The sequence below is a fragment of the Oncorhynchus nerka genome, linkage group LG15, assembly GCF_034236695.1.
Source record: "Oncorhynchus nerka isolate Pitt River linkage group LG15, Oner_Uvic_2.0, whole genome shotgun sequence".
Taxonomy (NCBI): Eukaryota; Metazoa; Chordata; class Actinopteri; order Salmoniformes; family Salmonidae; genus Oncorhynchus; species Oncorhynchus nerka.
The window spans coordinates 22,123,189-22,144,302 of record NC_088410.1 but is presented as its reverse complement, the minus strand read 5'-3'; the positions used below and the strand labels follow the sequence as shown (position 1 = coordinate 22,144,302).

Sequence of the window (21,114 nt, the reverse complement as noted above, 5' to 3'; positions counted from 1 at the left end):
ATAGATCCACTGTTGACCCCTTCACGGTAAAGATACTCTGAGTAGTGTAAGTCACACTCCAGCCATTCTGACCCAGTACCACCGAAACACAATCGCTCAAAATAAGGACATTAAATTAAGCACAAACCTGTTGGCTCATACTGACAGTAGAGTTTGTCCACACTTGTTTACCGTAGTTGCAGAGTTGAGTGAGAATAGCAACCTCAGACAAGCATCCCTCTGATCCCTCTGACTCAGTTAGTTTCACATCTGCTGAGAGAGTTATAGAAACCACTAGTGCATCTGTGAAGAACAGCTCCTAAATATGAACAATGCATGCCAGAAAAACATCGAGGAACAACTTTTCTTTATTAAAAATGTCTATAGATTGAATTGCAAAGCATAGGAGAAAAATGGTTACTGAAATATTATGAATGAGGCCAAACCTGTCACAGAACAGAGAAAGACCAACACACTTCCTGCTGTTCTCGAGGCCGTTGTTGCATCTCCCTCCCTGCAGTCTTAGAAACATGAAGATAAACAACTAAAACATACTTTATAACTGGTAAACAACTAATCCTGATACTGAAAAATCTGTTATTATAACAGATGTGTAGCACTGTAAGACACGTGTTTCTCTGTTGATTGTTTAAAACCTGTTTTATTCTCAGGACCAGGACTATAACACTGAGTACTGCCCTAACACTGCCCTAACCCACCTGGACAAGAGGAATACCTATGTGAGAATGCTGTTCATCGACTACAGCTCGGCATTCAACACCATAGTACCCTCCAAGCTCGTCATCAAGCTCGAGACCCTGGGTCTCGACCCCGCCCTGTGCAACTGGGTACTGGACTTCCTGACGGGCCGCCCCCAGGTGGTGAGGGTAGGCAACAACATCTCCTCCCCGCTGATCCTCAACACGGGGGCCCCACAAGGGTGCGTTCTCAGCCTTCTCCTGTACTCCCTGTTCACCCACGACTGCGTGGCCACGCACGCCTCCAACTCAATCATCAAGTTTGCGGACGACACAACAGTGGTAGGCTTGATTACCAACAACGACGAGACGGCCTACAGGGAGGAGGTGAGGGCCCTCGGAGTGTGGTGTCAGGAAAATAACCTCACACTCAACGTCAACAAAACTAAGGAGATGATTGTGGACTTCAGGAAACAGCAGAGGGAACACCCCCCTATCCACATCGATGGAACAGTAGTGGAGAGGGTAGCAAGTTTTAAGTTCCTCGGCATACACATCACAGACAAACTGAATTGGTCCACTCACACTGACAGCGTCGTGAAGAAGGCGCAGCAGCGCCTCTTCAACCTCAGGAGGCTGAAGAAATTCGGCTTGTCACCAAAAGCACTCACAAACTTCTACAGATGCACAATCGAGAGCATCCTGGCGGGCTGTATCACCGCCTGGTACGGCAACTGCTCCGCCCTCAACCGTAAGGCTCTCCAGAGGGTAGTGAGGTCTGCACAACGCATCACCGGGGCAAACTACCTGCCCTCCAGGACACCTACACCACCCGATGTTACAGGAAGGCCATAAAGATCATCAAGGACATCAACCACCCGAACCACTGCCTGTTCACCCCGCTATCATCCAGAAGGCGAGGTCAGTACAGGTGCATCAAAGCTGGGACTGAGAGACTGAAAAACAGCTTCTATCTCAAGGCTATCAGACTGTTAAACAGCCACCATTGAGTGGCTGCTGCCAACACACTGTCATTGACACTGACCCAACTCCAGCCACTTTAATAATGGGATTGATGGGAAATGATGTAAATATATCACTAGCCACTTTAAACAATGCTACCTTATATAATGTTACTTACCCTACATTATTCATCTCATATGCATACGTATATACTGTACTCTACATCATCGACTGCATCCTTATGTAATACATGTATTACTAGCCACTTTAACTATGCCACTTTGTTTACTTTGTCTACATACTCATCTCATATGTATATACTGTACTCGATACCATCTACTGTATGCTGCTCTGTACCATCACTCATTCATATATCCTTATGTACATATTCCTTATCCCCTTACACTGTGTATAAGACAGTAGTTTTAGAATTGTTAGTTAGATTACTTGTTGGTTATCACTGCATTGTCGGAACTAGAAGCACAAGCATTTCGCTACACTCGCATTAACATCTGCTAACCATGTGTATGTGACAAATAAAATTTGATTTGATTTGATTTGAGTATTGGGACCCAGGACAACAACATATCCTGGTCTCTATTATCAGGACCAGGACTATAACACTGAGTATTGGGACCCAGGCCAACAACATATCCTGGTCTCTATTCTCAGGACCAGGACTAGAACACTGAGTATTGGGACCCAGGCTAACAACATATCCTGGTCTCTATTCTCAGGACCATCACTATAACACTGAGTATTGGGACCCAGGCTAACAACATATCCTGGTCTCTATTGTCAGTACCATGACTATAACACTGAGTATTGGGGCCCAGGCCAACAACATATCCTGGTCTCTATTCTCAGGACCAGGACCAGGACTATAACACTGAGAATTGGGACCCAGGACAACATTCTCTATTCTCAGGACCAGGACTATAACACTGAGTATTGGGGCCCAGGACAACAACATATCCTGGTCTCTATTCTCAGGACCAGGACTATAACACTGAGTATTGGGACACAGGCCAACAACATATCCTGGTCTCTATTCTCAGGACCAGGACTATAACACTGAGTATTGGGACCCAGGCTAACAACATATCCTGGTCTCTATTATCAGGACCAGGACTATATCACTGAGTATTGGGACCCAGGACAACAACATATCCTGGTCTCTATTCTCAGGACCAGGATTATAACACTGAGTATTGGGACCCAGGCTAACAACATATCCTGGTCTCTATTCTCAGGACCAGGACTATAACACTGAGTATTGGGACCCAGGCCAACAACATATCCTGGTCTCTATTCTCAGGACCAGGACTATAACACTGAGTATTGGGACCCAGGACAACAATATATCCTGGTCTCTATTCTCAGGACCAGGACTATAACACTGAGTATTGGGACCCAGGCCAACAACATATCCTGGTCTTTATTCTCAGGACCAGGACTATAACACTGAGTATTGGGAAACAGGCCAACAACATATCCTGGTCTCTATTCTCAGGATCATGACTATAACACGGAGTATTGGGACACAGGCCAACAACATATCCTGGTCTCTATTCTCAGGACCATGACTATAACATTGGGTATTGGGACCCAGGCCAACAACATATCCTGGTCTCTATTCTCAGGACCAGGACTATAACACTGAGTATTGGGACCCAGGACAAAAATATTTCCTGGTCTCTATTCTCAGGACCAGGACTATAACACTGAGTATTGGGAACCAGGCCAACAACATATCCTGGTCTCTATTCTCAGGACCAGGACTATAACACTGAGTATTGGGACACATGCCAACAACATATCCTGGTCTCTATTCTCAGGACCAGGACTATAACACTGAGTATTGGGACCCAGGACAACAATATTTCCTGGTCTCTCTTATCAGGACCAGGACTATAACACTGAGTATTGGGACCCAGGACAGCAACATATCCTGGTCTCTATTCTCAGGACCAGGACAATAACACTGAGTATTGGGACACAGGCCAACAACATATCCTGGTCTCTATTCTCAGGACCAGGACTATAACACTGAGTATTGGGACACATGCCAACAACATATCCTGGTCTCTATTCTCAGGACCAGGACTATAACACTGAGTATTGGGACCCAGGACAACAATATTTCCTGGTCTCTCTTATCAGGACCAGGACTATAACACTGAGTATTGGGACCCAGGACAGCAACATATCCTGGTCTCTATTCTCAGGACCAGGACTATAACACTGAGTATTGGGACACAGGCCAACAACATATCCTGGTCTCTATTCTCAGGACCAGGACTATAACACTGAGTATTGGGACACAGGCCAACAACATATCCTGGTCTCTATTCTCAGGACCATGACTATAACATTGGGTATTGGGACACAGGCCAACAACATATCCTGGTTTCTATTCTCAGGACCATGACTATAACACTGAGTATTGGGACACAGGTCAACAACATATCCTGGTCTCTATTCTCAGGACCATGACTATAACATTGGGTATTGGGACCCAGGCCAACAACATATCCTGGTCTCTATTCTCAGGACCAGGACTATAACACTGAGTATTGGGACCCAGGACAACAACATATCCTGGTCTCCTCTACATACTCAACTAGTCTTTCTTTTAAACCGTCTTTGTAAGTCGCTCTGGATAAGAGCGTCTGCTAAATGACTTAAATGTAAATGTAAATGTCTTTAAAGACATGACCTTGTATGATCTGAGTCTTGAATGTGAACCAGTGCTCAGCTGAGTCTCTCTCTCTCAGGTCTGTGATTCTCAGGGTGCAGTTACTCACTCTGTCCCCATAGTACTCCACACGATAATCATTCTGAGGTTTCACACCAGACTATCTATAGAACCATGATGTCTCTGTGACTGTATGACCTCTGGGATATGTGTAAGAGCAGGACAGATCCACTGTTGACCTCTTCAAGGCACAAATACTCTGAGGGGTGTAAGTCACACTCCAACCATCCTGCCCCAGTATCACTGCAACACAATCACACATCAAAAGGATATTAAATTAGGCACAGACCTATTAGCTCACACAGACAGTTTGTCAACACTTTGTTGCCGTAGTTGCTGCGTTCAGTGTGAATAACAACCATGGAGAAGCATCACGAGATGTATTGTTGTCTCTACCTTCTTGCCCTTTGTGCTTTTGTCTGTGCCCATTAATATTTGTACCATGTTTTGTGTTGCTACCATGCTGTGTTGTCTTGTGTTGCTGCCTTGTTATGTTGTTGTCTTAGGTCTCTCTTTATGTAGTTGTGACTCTCTTGTCGTGATGTGTGTTGGAGTGGTTGGATGGTTGGAGTGTGATATATATAAATCCCAGCCCCAGTCCCCGCAAGAGGCCTTTTGCCTTTTGGTCATTGACTTTCCTAGTTATATAAAGTTTAAATACATTTTTAAAATCCCTCTGAAGCAGTTTGTTACACAGTTGCTGAGAGATGTGTGTAAACTACAGGCCTGTGTATCTATTCCTGCTGTTCCAAAGCCAGTTTCTGCGTCTCCCTCCCTTCAGCCATAGAAACATAAAGACAACAAACACACTTTATAACTGGTGAATAACTACACCTGACAGTCTAATTAAGCAGGAAAAATAACTTCTCATAACAGATGTGAGGAACGGTAAGTAAAGTGTTTCTTTGTCGATTGTTTTGAACCTGTTTTATTCTCATGACTATAACGCTGATGGAACTTCACATGACCTGCATACTCTGGGTCCTGGATTAGATCTGCAGTAACTCCAGTCACCCATTTGTTGAACCAGGATACTTCTGATGTTATGTCAGCTGAGATGTCTATACATTCAGGTAATGTCCACTGTTGAGACTTTTTTCACATTTTGTTACGTTACAGCCTTAATCTAAAATGGAATAACAAGATAACATACCATCAGCCTTTGTCTACCTTTTCTATTATACTGTATAGTTCCTACTAGTGTTACTATCCAAGAGTGCACCAATTTGTCTGTTTTCCCCACATGTTCTACTATTGGTCCACAGGCCTTAATGATTGATACTTAAGATGATTATTATAGGTGAGTTCAGACTCACACAATGTAGGAGTGAGAAAATCCTCATGGTCTTTTACAGCACAGGAGTAACTGTCTGCAGAGTAACACCCGACCACTAGAGTATTACAGGAGTATTGTTGGGAAGTAGGGTCATGGAGATGTTGTCCGTTCTTGTACCAGATGTAGGTGAGGTTGGGGTTGTCAGTCAGAAGACAGGTGGTGCTACAGGTCAGTGTTCTCTTCTTTTCCTCTGTGGAGGAAGACACCTTCACCTGCAGCTCTGAATGATTCTAATGAATTATTAGAATTAGATATTATATATTACCTATGTTAGTAGTTATAGTTGTAGAAGTAGTAGATATGATATATTAACTGTATTAGTAGTTATAATAGAAGTAGTAGATATTATAAATGACCTGTGTTAGTAGTTATAGTTGTAGAAGTAGTAGATATTATATATTAACTGTATTAGTAGTTATAGTAGAAGTAGTAGATATTATAAATGACCTGTGTTAGTAGTTATAGTAGTAGAAATGATATATTACCTGTGTTAGTAGTAGATATTATATATTACCTGTGTTAGTAGTTATAGTAGTAGATATTATATATTACCTGTGTTAGTAGTTATAGTAGTAGATATTATATATTACCTGTGACAATCAGAGTTGTTCCAGAGAAGCTGTACCCCCATTCTGCATACTGTGTTTTAAATCTGAACTTGTACTCATCTGAATCTCTCTCTCTCTCAGGTCTGTGATTCTCAGGTTGCAGTCTTTCTCTTTAGTTCCAAGGTACTCAGCACGACCTGCATACTCTGGACCGAGTTCAGGATTTTAGGTGCCTCATTACATTTCTCTTGGATATACCAGTTTGGTTCTGAGACTACATGATAACTTGGATGTTGATATGTGCAGGGCAGTTCCACTGTTGAGCCCTTCACAGCACAGATAATCTGACAGGTTTAAGTCACGTTGACAGTTCTGACCCACAACACCTAAAACAGTAGTAGGCCCATTCATTATTCAATTAGTTAGTTCTATAATTATTTCACTCAACAAAACATTAATGCAAAATGCAACAATTTGTATGATTTTACTGGTTTACAGTACATATAAAAAAAATGTCAATTGAAAAAAATGAATGAGGCCCTAATCTATGGATTTCACATGACTGGGAATACAGATATACATCTGTTGGCCACAGATACCTTAAAAAAAAGGTAGACAGTATCTGGTGTGACCACCATTTGCCTCATGCAGTGCGACACATCTCTTTCACATAAAATAATGGATTACATTTATTGATGTATTGAATACGTCATGGAAATTACCACCAAGGACACAAAGTCAAACTTAAATGAATCATTCTTTACTTTCAGCAAGTTGGAGGTTGCAACAAACTTAATGCACCATAGTACATGTCGGTCAGGAGCTCTTTCGGGGCAGTCCTGTTAGTTCTCTTATATACTGCTTACACAGACAAGTTATATTTGCATGACTTATTTTATTCATCCCTAATGTTTGATTCCTGCATGTAACTTAAAGAACATATTCTGGGCATTCTGCCAAAAACGTCTGACTGTCTCCCCATCACATCTCTACCCAGCACCTACAGGAACAAATGATTGTATGAGGCAAGATGTACAATTCAAGGCGCTCTCTTCAGACAACATTTCCCCCACACATGAATATACACCAACTATTGGTGAAACATGATTTGATGGATAATATGACTTAATAAAATAAGATACAGCTCTGAACACCCCCACCCCACCACACACACACACACACAGCACTCCTACTCCAAGACACTTGATACATATGGATCCAGAGCTGCATATTATGCTACACAGGTTACCATGGTAATCAGACTTAAACTGTTAGAGAATGGGAGACAACTCTTTACAATATGTTTTCTATTGAAATGTTATTTATGCTTTCTGGTGTTTTTTCAGTGACCCTGAATGAGCAAAGCTCTTTCCACAATGATCACAACTATAAGGCTTCTCTCCTGTGTGTATGCGTTGGTGTTTGCGCAGGGTTCCTGAATGATTGAAGCTCTTCCCACACTGATCACAGCTATAAGGCTTCTCTCCTGTGTGTATGCGTTGGTGTAGAATCATGGATCCCGAGTCACTGAAACTCTTCCCACACTGATCACAGCTATAAGGCTTCTCTCCTGTGTGTATGCGTTGGTGTTTAGTCAGGTGTCCTGACTCATTGAAGTTCTTTCCACACTGATCACAGCTTTAAGGCTTCTCTCCTGTGTGTATGAGTTTGTGTTTAGTCAGGTGTCCTGACTCATTGAAGCTCTTCCTACACTGATCACAGCTATAAGGCTTCTCTCCTGTGTGTATGCGTTGGTGTCTAGTCAGGTTTCCTGAGTGATTGAAGCTCTTCCCACACTGATCACAGCTATAAGGCTTCTCTCCTGTGTGTTTGTGTTTAGTCTGGGATCCTGACTGATTTAAGTATTTCCCACAATCAAAGCAGGTATAAGGTCCCTCCCCTGAATGAATTCTCTGATGAGATTTTAAGGTATTAGATGCATGCTCTAGAGTGTGAATTTGCTCATGAATTGTCAAGTGTTGTTTAGCAAAACTCTTCCCACAGACAGAGCAGTGGTGAGGTTTCTTCCCTGTACCTCTATGCTGGTGTTTGAGGTGTTCTGATCTGGAGAGACTATTCTTTTTCTTGTCAGTATCATGATGTTGTTGAGGCTCCCCAGACGATAAGCCCCTCCCACTGAGAGAGCAACGATTACAGATGTCCCCTGTGAAACAAAGACATTGAATAGTTAGGTTTTGCAAATATGGGTCCGTAAACAGATGGGTCGTTCCATGAAATTAAGGCCTTTTGGGTCCCTTTCATATTTTCCAGTAGAAATTGTACATCAGTATTACATTTTTAAATCTGTTTTTAAAAAATATGAATAAAGACTTGATAAAGTGACAATTCCAAATTTGAAAAGTCCCTCCATCAACCCTGTGTCACATGAGAAAGATTTTAACCCAACCAATATAATATTTTCTCAAAGTTTTACCATCATTGAGTAAAGTTACAAGTGCAGAATAATATGATTATTGTGAAGTCAATTAGTATAAGAGTTTGATTTAAACGTTGACATGCTTTGAATGAACAATTTCCCTAATGAACCTGTTTACATGGACACATCTGAAATCAGGCTGTTCTGATGGGACTTTTACAGCGATTATCAATCAAAAGAACCGTTCTTCCACAGCGACTACGTTATTTTATATAACGTTTGTATGTGAAAACTATTTCTAAACTGTATACTTTGTTTTTCCTGAACTCAGTCAAAAGAAGTTAGCTGGCGCTGCTTGTGTTAGCACATACACAGATTAAATACACCTCTATAACTCTGATTAAAGTGTTTACATGTCCTAATCATTCTAAAGAATTCTCAGAAAACCAGGTGTTTTTAAAGGTGTATCCTTACTTCGGTTATGACCTTACACCAATTAAGATCAGCAGAGTAAGATGTTTACATGACTAATGACAAACCCAGCCTACTGCCATAATCAGTTTAATAGGAAATTATGAGTGTGCATGTAAAGCCCTAGTTATTTGGTTACTTTAACAGTCATTTCTGAACATTATTTACTTCATGCGATTAGTGATTCATTTGCATCTCTCCCTCATTTTAAGGTCAACTTACATGAACTGCTAAGGTCTGTTACATGAACTGAACTCTTGTTTTAATATGGTGAAACTGTTCGTTACATTTTTGGGGGAAAAGAAACATTGAATGTCAAATCATAGAGTAAAAGCAGGTTTGCTGGTTCTAGTCTTTTTATAGATTCTCTGGTGTTTTTTGTAGAAAACTGAGCAAGTGAACAATTTTACCGATAAATTAATATGGTAGAACTATTTTTTTGTGAAGCTTTCAATTTTCACTCCCCGTGGAACAAAACTAGCTTCCATTACCCCTGTCATAAGCACATTTGTGGCTGATTTTACTACTTTACCATTGTAAACTAGTGGTTGTTGATTTCAGTTGTCCCATGATACTTTATTTAGCACATTGGCACTTAGTACAGTATGTATTTTCATATAACCTCTTGGGAAAACATGTTTTTATGAAGTTGAACATGTGCTCTTCATGAAAGAATGTTAAAATGAGGTGAAATCAAAAGTGTTTTGGGGGGGACCAAGTTACACTTCTCAAAATTGGGTGGAACTGTCACGCCCTGGTCTAAGTATTTTGTGTTTTTCTTCATGTATTGGGTCAGGCCAGGGTGTGGCATGGAGTTTTTGTATTGTGGTGTGTTTTGTCTTGGGGTTTTGGTGTGTATGTTAGTGGGATTGTAGCTTAGTGGGGTGTTCTAGGAAAGTCTATGGCTGTCTGAAGTGGTTCTCAATCAGAGGCAGGTGTTTATCGTTGTCTCTGATTGGGAACCATATTTAGGCAGCCATATTCTTTGGTTGTATTGTGGGTGATTGTCCTGAGTGTCTTGATGTCCTTGTTTGATGTTAGTTGACACAAGTATAGGCTGTTTTCGGTTTTCGTTTCGTTTATTGTTTTGTAGTGTTCGTGTTTAGTCGTGTTTTCGTTTGTTTAATAAATATGGATCGCAAACGACACGCTGCAGTTTGGTCCGACTCTCCATCACCATTAGAAAGCAGTTACAGAATCACCCACCACCAACGGACCAAGCAGCGTGTCAACAGGCAGGAGCAGCCCAAAGAGGAGAAGCGCTATAAGGATTTCTGGACATGGGAGGAAATCCGAAACGGAGAAGGACCCTGGGCTCAGCCTGGAGAATATCGTCGCCCCAAGGAAGAACTGGAGGCGGCGAGAGCTGAGAGGCGCAAATATGAGGAGGCAGCACGGCGTAGCGGATGGAAGCCTGAGAATCAGTCCCAAAAATTTCTTGCGGGGGGGCTCAGGGAGAGTGTGGCAGAGTCAGGAGTCAGACCTGAGCCAACTCTCCCTGTTTATCGTGAGGAGCCAAGGAGGAGACCAGAACCAGAGCCGGTGTTGGAGACTGTGAAGGAGTTAATGGGGAAATTGGAGGAGAGAGAAATGAGGGAGTTGCTGTGTTGGTGCTTTTTGCATGGAATTCGACCGACGGAACGTGTCGGGGATTTGATGGCACCTGGGTTAGCGCTCCATACTCGTCCTGAGGTGCGTGTTAGTCGGCTGGTGAAGTTGGTGCCAGCCTCACGCACCAGGCCTCATGTGCACATCCCTAGCCTTGCACGTCCTGTGCCAACACTGCTCTCAAGATCTCCAGTACGCCTTCACGGTCTAGCCCATCCTGTGCCACCTCCACACTCTAGTCCTCCGGTAGCAGCTCCCCGCACCAGGCTTCCTGTGCGTGTCCTCGATCCAGTACCACTAGTTCCAGCACCACGCACCAGGCCTTCAGTGCGCCTCGCCTGTTCAGCGCAGCCAGCGTTTTTCTCCTCTCCTGCGCTGCTGGAGTCTCCCGCCTGTTTAGCGCAGCCAGAGCCTTTCTCCTCTACAGCGCTGCCGGAGCCTCCCGCCTGTTTAGCGCAGCCAGAGCCTTTCTCCTCTACAGCGCTGCCGGAGTCTCCCGCCTGTTCAGCGCAGCCAGAGCTGCCAGCCTGCATGGAGAAGCCAGAGCTGCCAGCCTGCATGGAGAAGCCAGAGCTGCCAGCCTGCATGGAGAAGCCAGAGCTGCCAGTCTGCATGGAGAAGCCAGAGCTGCCAGCCTGCATGGAGCAGCCAGTCTGCATGAAGCAGCCAGTGCTGTCAGTCTGCATGAAGCAGCCAGAGCTGTCAGTCTGCAGGAAGCAGCCAGAGATGTCAGTCTGCATGGAGCAGCCAGAGCTGCCAGTCTGCATGAAGCAGCCAGTCTGCATGGAGCAGCCAGAGCTGTCAGTCTATATGGAGCAGCCAGAGCTGTCAGTCTGCAAGGAGCTGCCAGTCTGCATGGAGCTGCCAGTCTGCAAGGAGCAGCCAGAGCTGTCAGTCTACATGAAGCAGACAGAGCTGTCAGTCTGCAAGGAGCTGCCAGTCTGCAAGGAGCCGCCAGTCTGTCCAGCACCGCCAGTCTGCCCAGCGCCGCCAGTGCCGCCAGTCTGCTCAGCGCCGCCAGTCTGCCGAGCGCCGCCAGTGCCCCCAGTCTGCCCAGCGCCGCCAGTGCTCCCAGTCTGCCCAGCGCCGCCAGTCTGCCCAGCGCTGCCAGTCTGCCCAGCGTCGCCAGTCTGCCCAGCGTCGCCAGACTGTCAGGATCAGTTAGATCCACCAGTCAGCCAGGACCTACCAGTCAGCCAGGATCTACCAGTCAGCCAGGATCTACCAGTCAGCCAGGATCTGCCAGATCTGCTAGTCAGCCAGGATCCGCCAGTCAGCCAGGATATGCCGGAACCGCCAGTCAGCAAGGAGCAGTCAGAGCCGCCAGTCAGCATGGGTCAGACAGATTCTGCCAGTCAACCAGATTCTTCCAGATCTGCCAGTCAACCAGGCTCTTCCAGATCTGCCAGTCAACCAGGCTCTTCCAGATCTGTCAGTCAACCAGGCTCTTCCAGATCTGTCAGTCAACCAGGCTGTCAGGACCCGGTTACGAACCCGGGTCTCCGGAGTGAGAAACAGTCACTTAACCAACTGAGCCACGAATAGTTGGCAGAACCCAGAAGATGAGGCAGACACAGCAGTACTTGAGACGGTGTATTTAATGAAGTAAAAAGTGAAGTTCTTCAGGAAAACATGTAACTCCACAACCTCAAAAGGAATTCCACAAGAACAAAGGTAATCCTCCAAGACAAAAAGGTAAATCCACAAGGTGGAAGGTATAGCACAAAAAGCCTCAAAAAAATACTCAAAAACAAACAAACAAGAACAAAAAACAGAATTCCACAAGAGAGTCCACCGGGATCAACAAGAGTTCACAGAGTACTAGGGCTGGGTGCTAACATACAAACACAGAGCAAAGGACTGAGGAAAACAAAGGGTTTAAATACAATCAGGGGAAACGAGGCACAGGTGCAAATAATAATGGGGATCAAGGGAAAACAAAAGGTCAAAAGGCACAATGGGGGCATCTAGTGACCAAAAACCGGAACAACCCTGGCCAAATCCTGACAGAATCCCCCCCCTAGGAACGGCTCCTGATGTTCCTACCAGCTCTCTCAGGGTGGAGAGCCCTGAACTGACGAATGAGGTCAGGGTCCAGTATGTCTTTGGCAGGAACCCAGGAGCGCTCCTCGGGACCGTAGCCTTCCCAGTCCACCAGATACTGCCAGGACCGCTGCACCCGGCGGGAATCCAGTATCCGATGGACGGTATAAGCCGGCTGGCCTCCAATGACACGAGGCGGAGGGGGAGGTCTGTCTGCCGGGACAAGGGGAGAAAAAACAACAGGTTTTAATAAGGAAATGTGAAATGTGGGATTAATCTTAAGGGATCTGGGTAAGTGTAGGCGATAAGAAACTGGGTTAACTCTCCTGGCAAACTTAAAGGGACCGATGTATTTTTGGGACAGCTTGCGAGACTCCACCCGTAGTGGTAAGTCTCTTGTGGAGAGCCAGACTCTCTGGCCGGGCGCAGGGTAGGCCCGGGACGGCGACGTCTGTTGGCTTGTTGTTGGTACCTCTGTGAGGAACGCATAAGATTAAGACGGGTCTTCCTCCACATAAGCCGACAGCGTCTGACGAACTTCAAGGCTGAAGGCACTCTGACTTCTGCCTCCTGGTCCGGGAACAATGGAGGGGCATAGCCAAACTGACACTCGTGCGGGGACATACCAGTGGAGGAGGAGCGCAAGGTGTTGTGCGCGTATTCGGCCCAAACAATGAAGGACGACCATGTGGACGGGTTGTTACGAGTCATACATCGGAGGGTGGCTTCCAGCTCTTGATTCATCCTCTCTGTTTGGCCGTTGGACTCCGGATGGTACCCTGAAGATAGACTGGCAGAAGCACCCATGAGTTGGCAGAAGGCCTTCCAAAACCTTGAGGCGAACTGGGGACCTCTGTCAGAAACCATATCTTGAGGAATGCCGAAGACTCGGAACACATGATTAATTACCAACTCAGCCGTCTCCTTGGCAGAAGGTAACTTAGTCAGAGGGACGAACCTGGCCGCCTTTGAAAACCTGTCGATTATGACTAGGATAGTAGTATTGCCATGGGATGGAGGAAGGCCAGTAATAAAGTCCAACGAGATATGGGACCAGGGTCTGTGGGGAATAGGTAAAGGGTGAAGGAAGACTATTACAAAGCCAAGCTGGTCCAAGGATCATCTGACTTCGCCAGTCTCAGCACACTCCTTTTATACAGTTTCATCCTTCCATAACATACAGTCACTCCTCTTTATGCAAAACACCCTTTGACATTTCGCCACCATTATCGTTTTGTCTCACTTCTAACTTATTTACACCCATCTTAGATTATACTGGTGGCGTCACCATATTACTAATACAAAAATATATGTATTTCTTAACTAGGCAGGTCATTTAAGAACAAATTCTTATTTAAAATGACAGCCTAGGAGCAGTGAATGAACGGTCATGTTCAGGACAACAGATTTGCACCTTGTCAGCTCGGGGATTCGGTTACTGGCCCAATGCTCTAACCACTAGGCTACCTGATACATACATTACATTACATTACATTACATTACATACATACATACATACATACATACAATAGTACTTAATTAATACAAACATACAGTTGAAGTCGGAAGTTTACATACACTTAGGTTAGAGTCATTGAAACTCATTTTTCAACCACTCCACAAATTTCTTGTTAAACAGAATTTTTACTAGGATTAAATGTCAGGAATTGGGAAAAACTGAGTTTAAATGTATTTGGCTACGGTGTATGTAAACTTCCAACTTCAACTGTACCTTCCTAATACAGGTACATGTCTAGTGGTTCCTATAAATGATGAACTAATGTGCATGTCCAATAGCCTTCACAGGACCAGGCTAATGGCGCCTATAAATGATTAACTAATGTGCATGTCCAATAGCCTTCACAAGACCAGGCTAATGGCGCCTATAAATGATGATTAACTAATAATGATGTCCAATAGTCCAATATCCTTCACAAGACCAGGCTAATGGCGCCTATAAATGATTAACTAATGTGCATGTCCAATAGCCTTCACAAGACCAGGCTAATGGCGCCTATAAATGATGATTAACTAATGTGCATGTCCAATAGCTTTCACAAGACCAGGCTAATGGCGCCTATAAATGATTAACTAATGTGCATGTCCAATAGCCTTCACAAGACCAGGCTAATGGCGCCTATAAATGATTAACTAATGTGCATGTCCAATAGCCTTCACAAGACCGGGCTAATGGTGCCTATAAATTATTAACTAATGTGCATGTCCAATAGCCTTCACAGGACCAGGCTAATGGCGCCTATAAATGATTAACTAATGTGCATGTCCAATAGCCTTCACAAGACCAGGCTAATGGCGCCTATAAATGATGATTAACTAATGTGCATGTCCAATAGCTTTCACAAGACCAGGCTAATGGCGCCTATAAATGATTAACTAATGTGCATGTCCAATAGCCTTCACAAGACCAGGCTAATGGCGCCTATAAATGATTAACTGATGTGCATGTCCAATAGCCATCACAAGACCAGGCATGACCCAGAATGGTTAAGCCTGTATTGACTCAGCTTGAACATAAACATTGGTTCTGCTTACACATATACTAATGGTTAACCCTATATCGATTCTGCTTACTACTTCTAAGAAAACAGTATAGGTACTGGAAAATCCCCAACACGAGCACTCCTGTCAGCTAGCTAGCTACAGTTACCCATAGCTGGCTAGCTACAGTTACCCATAGCTAGCTACAGTTACCCATAGCTGGCTAGCTAGTTTTATAATTTATTCCAAAACATTTCAGAATTGCACCCCTCACTACAAAACTAAGGCAATTTGCCAACACTAAGAAATATTTTTATAATTGCAAGCTAGCATCATATGTTTTTTTACTGACATACCGAAATGCTCGTTGTTGATTAAATTTGACACTTAGCGGCCACCTGAGTTTGACAATGTGACTACAGTTTGTATTGAATTGTGGGTCATATCAACTCCGCAAGTGACCAAAGTTGTTCACGCTAAATCGAGGGCCAACGTTGGGATTTGGACCTCCCTTAAAATGGCAATCAAACTGCATCCGGTTATGACGGGGGTACAACAGAGGGAAAAACAACGTGTTTGGACTGCAGCCATTTATTTTCTTTGTTAGAACGGCCACTTGAATATCTGGTCAAATAATGGCTCATGGTGTAAGAAATCAGTGAAGGAATGGGAATATGTGAACACTTCGGGAGGAAGGAGAGAATTAGGTCAGTCACAGATTCCTAAACATAAGTGTCAATGCAACAGTTTCCTAATGTGACGGGTAGCATCTGGTCTGTAGAAAGAGTTCTACATGGAACCCTAAAGAGTTCTAGCTGGAACCAAAGAGGTTCTACCTGAAACTCAAAAGGGTTCTCCTATGGGAACAGCTGAAGGAACCTTTAAGGTTCTAAATAGCACCTTTTTCCCAAAGTGTGTAGTGTTGTTACGCCCACTCCTCTACAACACTTCAACCGTCCAAATAAATGTCATGGAGCATCACCATGGCGATGATGATTTGTGAGACGTCATTGGGTCGACAATCCACAATAGCGACTTAATGACATTTGGAGTCCCTGACATCATTTGTTTGGCTTCTAACTGTTAGAGAGGATGGCTGCATCTGGAATGTCACCAGACAGTATATAGGTAATAGGATGCCATTTCAGACAGACTATGTGTAGGTCTGTTCTAGTCTGGTGGATGGATGGTGTAATAGATTGGTCCTGAAGGTCTGTTCTAGTCTGGTGGATGGATGGTGTAATAGAGTAGCGTTCTAAAGTACAGCATCTCAGTGCAAGAGTCATCACTGATGGAAGACAAGACTAAATGAAAAGTGGATCGGCGATGGCTAGAAGGTCGGTGCCAGAGTCATCACTGTCGTCCCTGGTTTGAATCCAGCCGGCCGAGTCCCATAGAGTGGCACACAATTGGCCCAGCATCGTCCAGGTTTTGACTTGCCTAGTTAAATACAGGTTAAAAATATATATTTTTGAACATCGTAATCTGCCTAGATACAATTATCGCTTACCTGATTGGTTATGTTACCCTTTCTATGAGCTTATAATATAAACAGTGAAGTTGTAAGAAAAATAAAGGTTAAGGAAAAAAATTCAACAAATAATGAAGGAGTAGCAGTAAAATAGCATTAGTGAGGGTATATACAGGGGGTACCGGTACAGAGAATAAATCTGCGGGGGCACCGGTTAGTCGAGGTTATTGAGGTAATATGTACATGTAGGTAGAGGTAAAGTGACTATGCATAGATAATAAACAGAGTAGCAGCAGTGTAAAGGGGGTCAATAGTCTGGGTAGCCTTTTGATTAGCTGTTCACGAGTCTTGTGGCTTGGGGGTAGAAGCTGTTAAAAAGCCTTTTGGACCTAGACTTGGCGCTCCGGTACCGCTTGCCGTGCGGTAGCAGAGAAAACAGTCTAAGACTAGGGTAGCTGGAGTCTTTGACCATTTTTAGGGCCTTCCTCTGACACCACCTGGTATAGAGGTCCTGGATGGCAGGAAGCTTGGACCCAGTGACTGGACTGTACGCACTACCCTCTGTAGGGCCTTGAGGTCGGAGGCCGATGGTGCAGCTATAGAACATTTTGAGGTTCAGAGGACCCATGCCGAATCTTTTCAGTCTGCTGAGGGGGAATAAGATTTAAAGATGTTTGAAGTGTATACAGTTTACACAACTTCCAATTGGAAAAAGGGCGTTACAATGAATGTCATATTGGATGGAAAGGATTTGGACATGCAATTAGACACAGAGGCCGCTGTCTCTCTGGTCTTGGAAATGTGTTACCATGATGCTCTGAGTCACCTGCCATTAAGGACAACGCAGTGAGACAATTCCTTTGCTAGGTGAGAACGTTCCTTTGTGAGGTGAGAACATTCCTTTGTGAGGTGAGAACATTCCTTTGTGAGGTGAGAACATTCCTTTGTGAGGTGAGAACATTCCTTTGTGAGGTGAGAACATTCCTTTACGAAGTGATAATCGACAGCCATTCAAAGTGGTTGGAAGTTTTTCACATAACTTCAATGACATCAACAAACTTCATCAAAAACCTTTGAAGGCTGTTTGCAGTCTATGGATTGTGCAAATAAATTGTCTCTGATAATGGACTCCAGTTGGTCTCTTCTGATTTCAAACAATTCCTACAAAACAACAGAATCAAACAGACCCTTGTTCCTGCTTTACCATCCTGACTCGAATGGCGCAGCAGAAAGGTCAGTCGAGATCCTCAAGCGAGCTCTGAAAAAAAACGTATTGGAGGACAACAGACAATCTACTGTCTTTCTCAAGCATCGCTGAGCCAATGTTCCGCAGGACCCCCCACAGAGTCACATGTCAGACCCCTGCATATATTTTTGTTTAAAAAGGGATGATTTAACTCAAAATAAATTATATTGATTTTACTAAAAACCGAAACAATTACAATGTTAATTGCATGATGTGTATGAAGGGCCCGATTTAGACTTGAGATATGTTGACGTAACATGGAGTTTAGTCAATAAAACATGGACATTATGCAATATTTTGGGACCTAATGACACCCCATCCCGTGAACGGGACCGTTGTCATCATCTGACACTAATTAGCATAACGCAACGGACATAAATCTTCCTAGAAAATATTCCTATTCATGAAAATCACAAGTGAAATATATTGGAACACAGCTTAGCCTTTTGTTAATCACCCTGTCATCTCAGCTTTTCAATGCTTTACAGCCAAAGCTAGCAAGCATTTGTGTAAGTTTATCGATAGCCTAGCATAGCATTATGCCTTGCTAGCAGCAGGCAACCTTGTCACGAAAATCAGAAAAGCAATCAAATTAAATAATTTACCTTTGATGAACTTCGGATGTTTTCATTCACGAGACTCCCAGGTAGATAGCCAAAGTTCATTTTTTTTGTAGGCGAAATAGCTCCGTTTGTTCTTCACGTTTGGCTGAGAAATCGACCGGAAATTGCAGTCATGACAACCCTGAAAAATATTCCAAATTAGCTCCATAATATCGACAGAAACATGGCAAACGTTGTTTAGAATCAATCCTCAAGGTGTTTTTCAAATATCTATTCGATAATATATCCACCGGGACAATTGGTTTCTCAGTAGAAGCGATTGGAATACTGGCTACCTCTGTACTTTACGCAAGATTTTCTGCGGGAGCATCATGTGACCACTTGCACAATGTAGCCCCCTACCAGTATTCCTCAACATAAATCCCTAAAAACTACGTCACAATGCTGTAGACACCTTGGGGAATATGTAGAAAGTGTAAGCCGTTTCAAAATATGGGGCACTCCGGATTGGATTTTTCTCAGGCTTTCGCCTGCAACATCAGTTCTGTAATACTCACAGACAATATCTTTACAGTTTTGGAAAGGTTAGAGTGTTTTCTATCCAAAGCGCTCAATTATATGCATATTTGAGCATCTTGTCCTGACAAAATATCCCGTTTAAAACGGGAACGTTTTTTTCTTCCAAAAATGAAAATACTGCCCTTAGAGTCTCAACAGGTTTTAAGTCGATGTTAAGTTCTCAAGTCTGAATAGGGTCCGAAGTGTGGGTGTATAGTCTTGTACATTAATGAAGTTACAGAAATTATTTCCCAGTTTGTTGTGCCATGACCCATGACACTTTACTACATTATGGGCAGCAGTTTCCTCTCGCTAAAACACACACAAAGAGCTAAAATAATACCTGTGTAATGACGAGTTTGGTATTTTATCTTGTTCCCTTTCAGATATACCAAGCAAAGCTTTTAGCCACAGCTCAGTCTCAAGCCATGAGCCTGCGACCCATGTAGAAATTGTCCAAGACCTTTATTATATATACTATATATATTATATCAAACCCTATAGTCGCCTCTATAGTATATTAAACCCTATAGTATACTATATTAAACCCTACAGTAGACCCTATAGTAAATGCTATGGAGGTTGGCTTAAGTGTTATTAACATTAAAATGTAAGTGCAGTATGCCCGTCTATAATGCAACTTTGACTGAATCTTTTTGTGTTCAGAGTGCATCCAAAATGGCACCTATTCCCCACATCGTGCACTAGAGGGAACAAGGTACCATTTGGAACATTTCTACATCTGGTGAAATGTCTAATTGTTCTGTTGTAGTATCACAGACAGATATTTCACCGGATGTAGAAATGTGAAGCATCCGCTTGGCGTTTCCAAATATGGTAGTGAGAGGAAGCCCATCCTGAATTTAGGTCTTGTTGTGTTCAGGTCTGTTGATTGTGGTCTTTTTGGTTCTGGGTTTGTTGATTGTGGTATATAGTACAGAGGGGTCCTCCCAAGCTTCTTGTGCCGGAGGTCTGTTATTTATTTTTATTGAACCTTTATTTAACTAGGCAAGTCAGTTAAGAACAAATTCTTATTTACAATGACGGCCTACCCCGGACGACACTGGGCAATTGTGCGCCGCTCTATGGGACTCCCAATGACGGCCGGATGTGATAGCCTGGAAGAAAGGAGATGCAACATGTCATCATCAATCTTCACTTCTGGGGTCTCATTTTAAGTAATCATGTAGATGTTAATACATTTAAACAAACAACTGATTGTCTGCATAACATAGAAGTGTTGTATGCATTCCTACCTGTCAAGCAAAAGTACCATCTAATTAAAAGATTATCTGAGATGTAATGGATTGACTTGTTCACCAGGTGGCAGCACTGGGGCGGTTGATTTCACATCATACTGGACATTGTCATCCTCTTTCTTGGGTTGGTGCAGTTGGACAGGGGAGTAGAGGCACTTCCTGGTTATTAAGAGAGGTGGACATTGGTGTAGTGAACGTCATCCTGCTCATCTGTGCTGCAGTAGGGGCCATGGCCATGCCTGAGACGTTGTCATAAACTGGACTGAGTCTCCCTGGAGGAGAAAAGACAGATCAACATACCTTGGGACTATTCCATTGGTTCCACTGTGCCAGGCAAGATTAATCAAGCACCGATAAAAACAAATCTGAAAGAAAATAAATACATTTGGACTTCAACTCACCTGTCCATTCCCTGCTGTGCCCCGTGTCAGATTGAGGCTTTCTTCATGTTTTTTACACAAATTAATGAATCAGTCATTGAATAACAATCAAGATGATAAAGTGAAAGATAAGTCTTTAGAAAAATAGTCACCTGAACCACATGAAGCCAGAGAGACAGAGGATGAGAACAACATTTCCTAGAGCTGCATTCTTCAGTATGGCCCATCAGCTGCACTAAAACATGGGTAATGGTTTGACAATAAATGTCTAGATCTTTTTGGAGCAAACTTATTCCAGAATAAGTACCTCTGGTACATATAAAAAAAACACACAAAAAATTAAGTGAAAAGCAGATG

The 21,114-nt window shown here is 43.5% G+C and overlaps 1 pseudogene; it reads right to left on the bottom strand.

Annotated features, from left to right (window-relative positions):
• Positions 1-7,032: 7,032 nt before the first annotated feature.
• Positions 7,033-8,498, bottom strand: LOC135559806 (zinc finger protein 239-like; annotated as a pseudogene).
• Between the last annotated feature and the right edge of the window lie 12,616 nt (positions 8,499-21,114).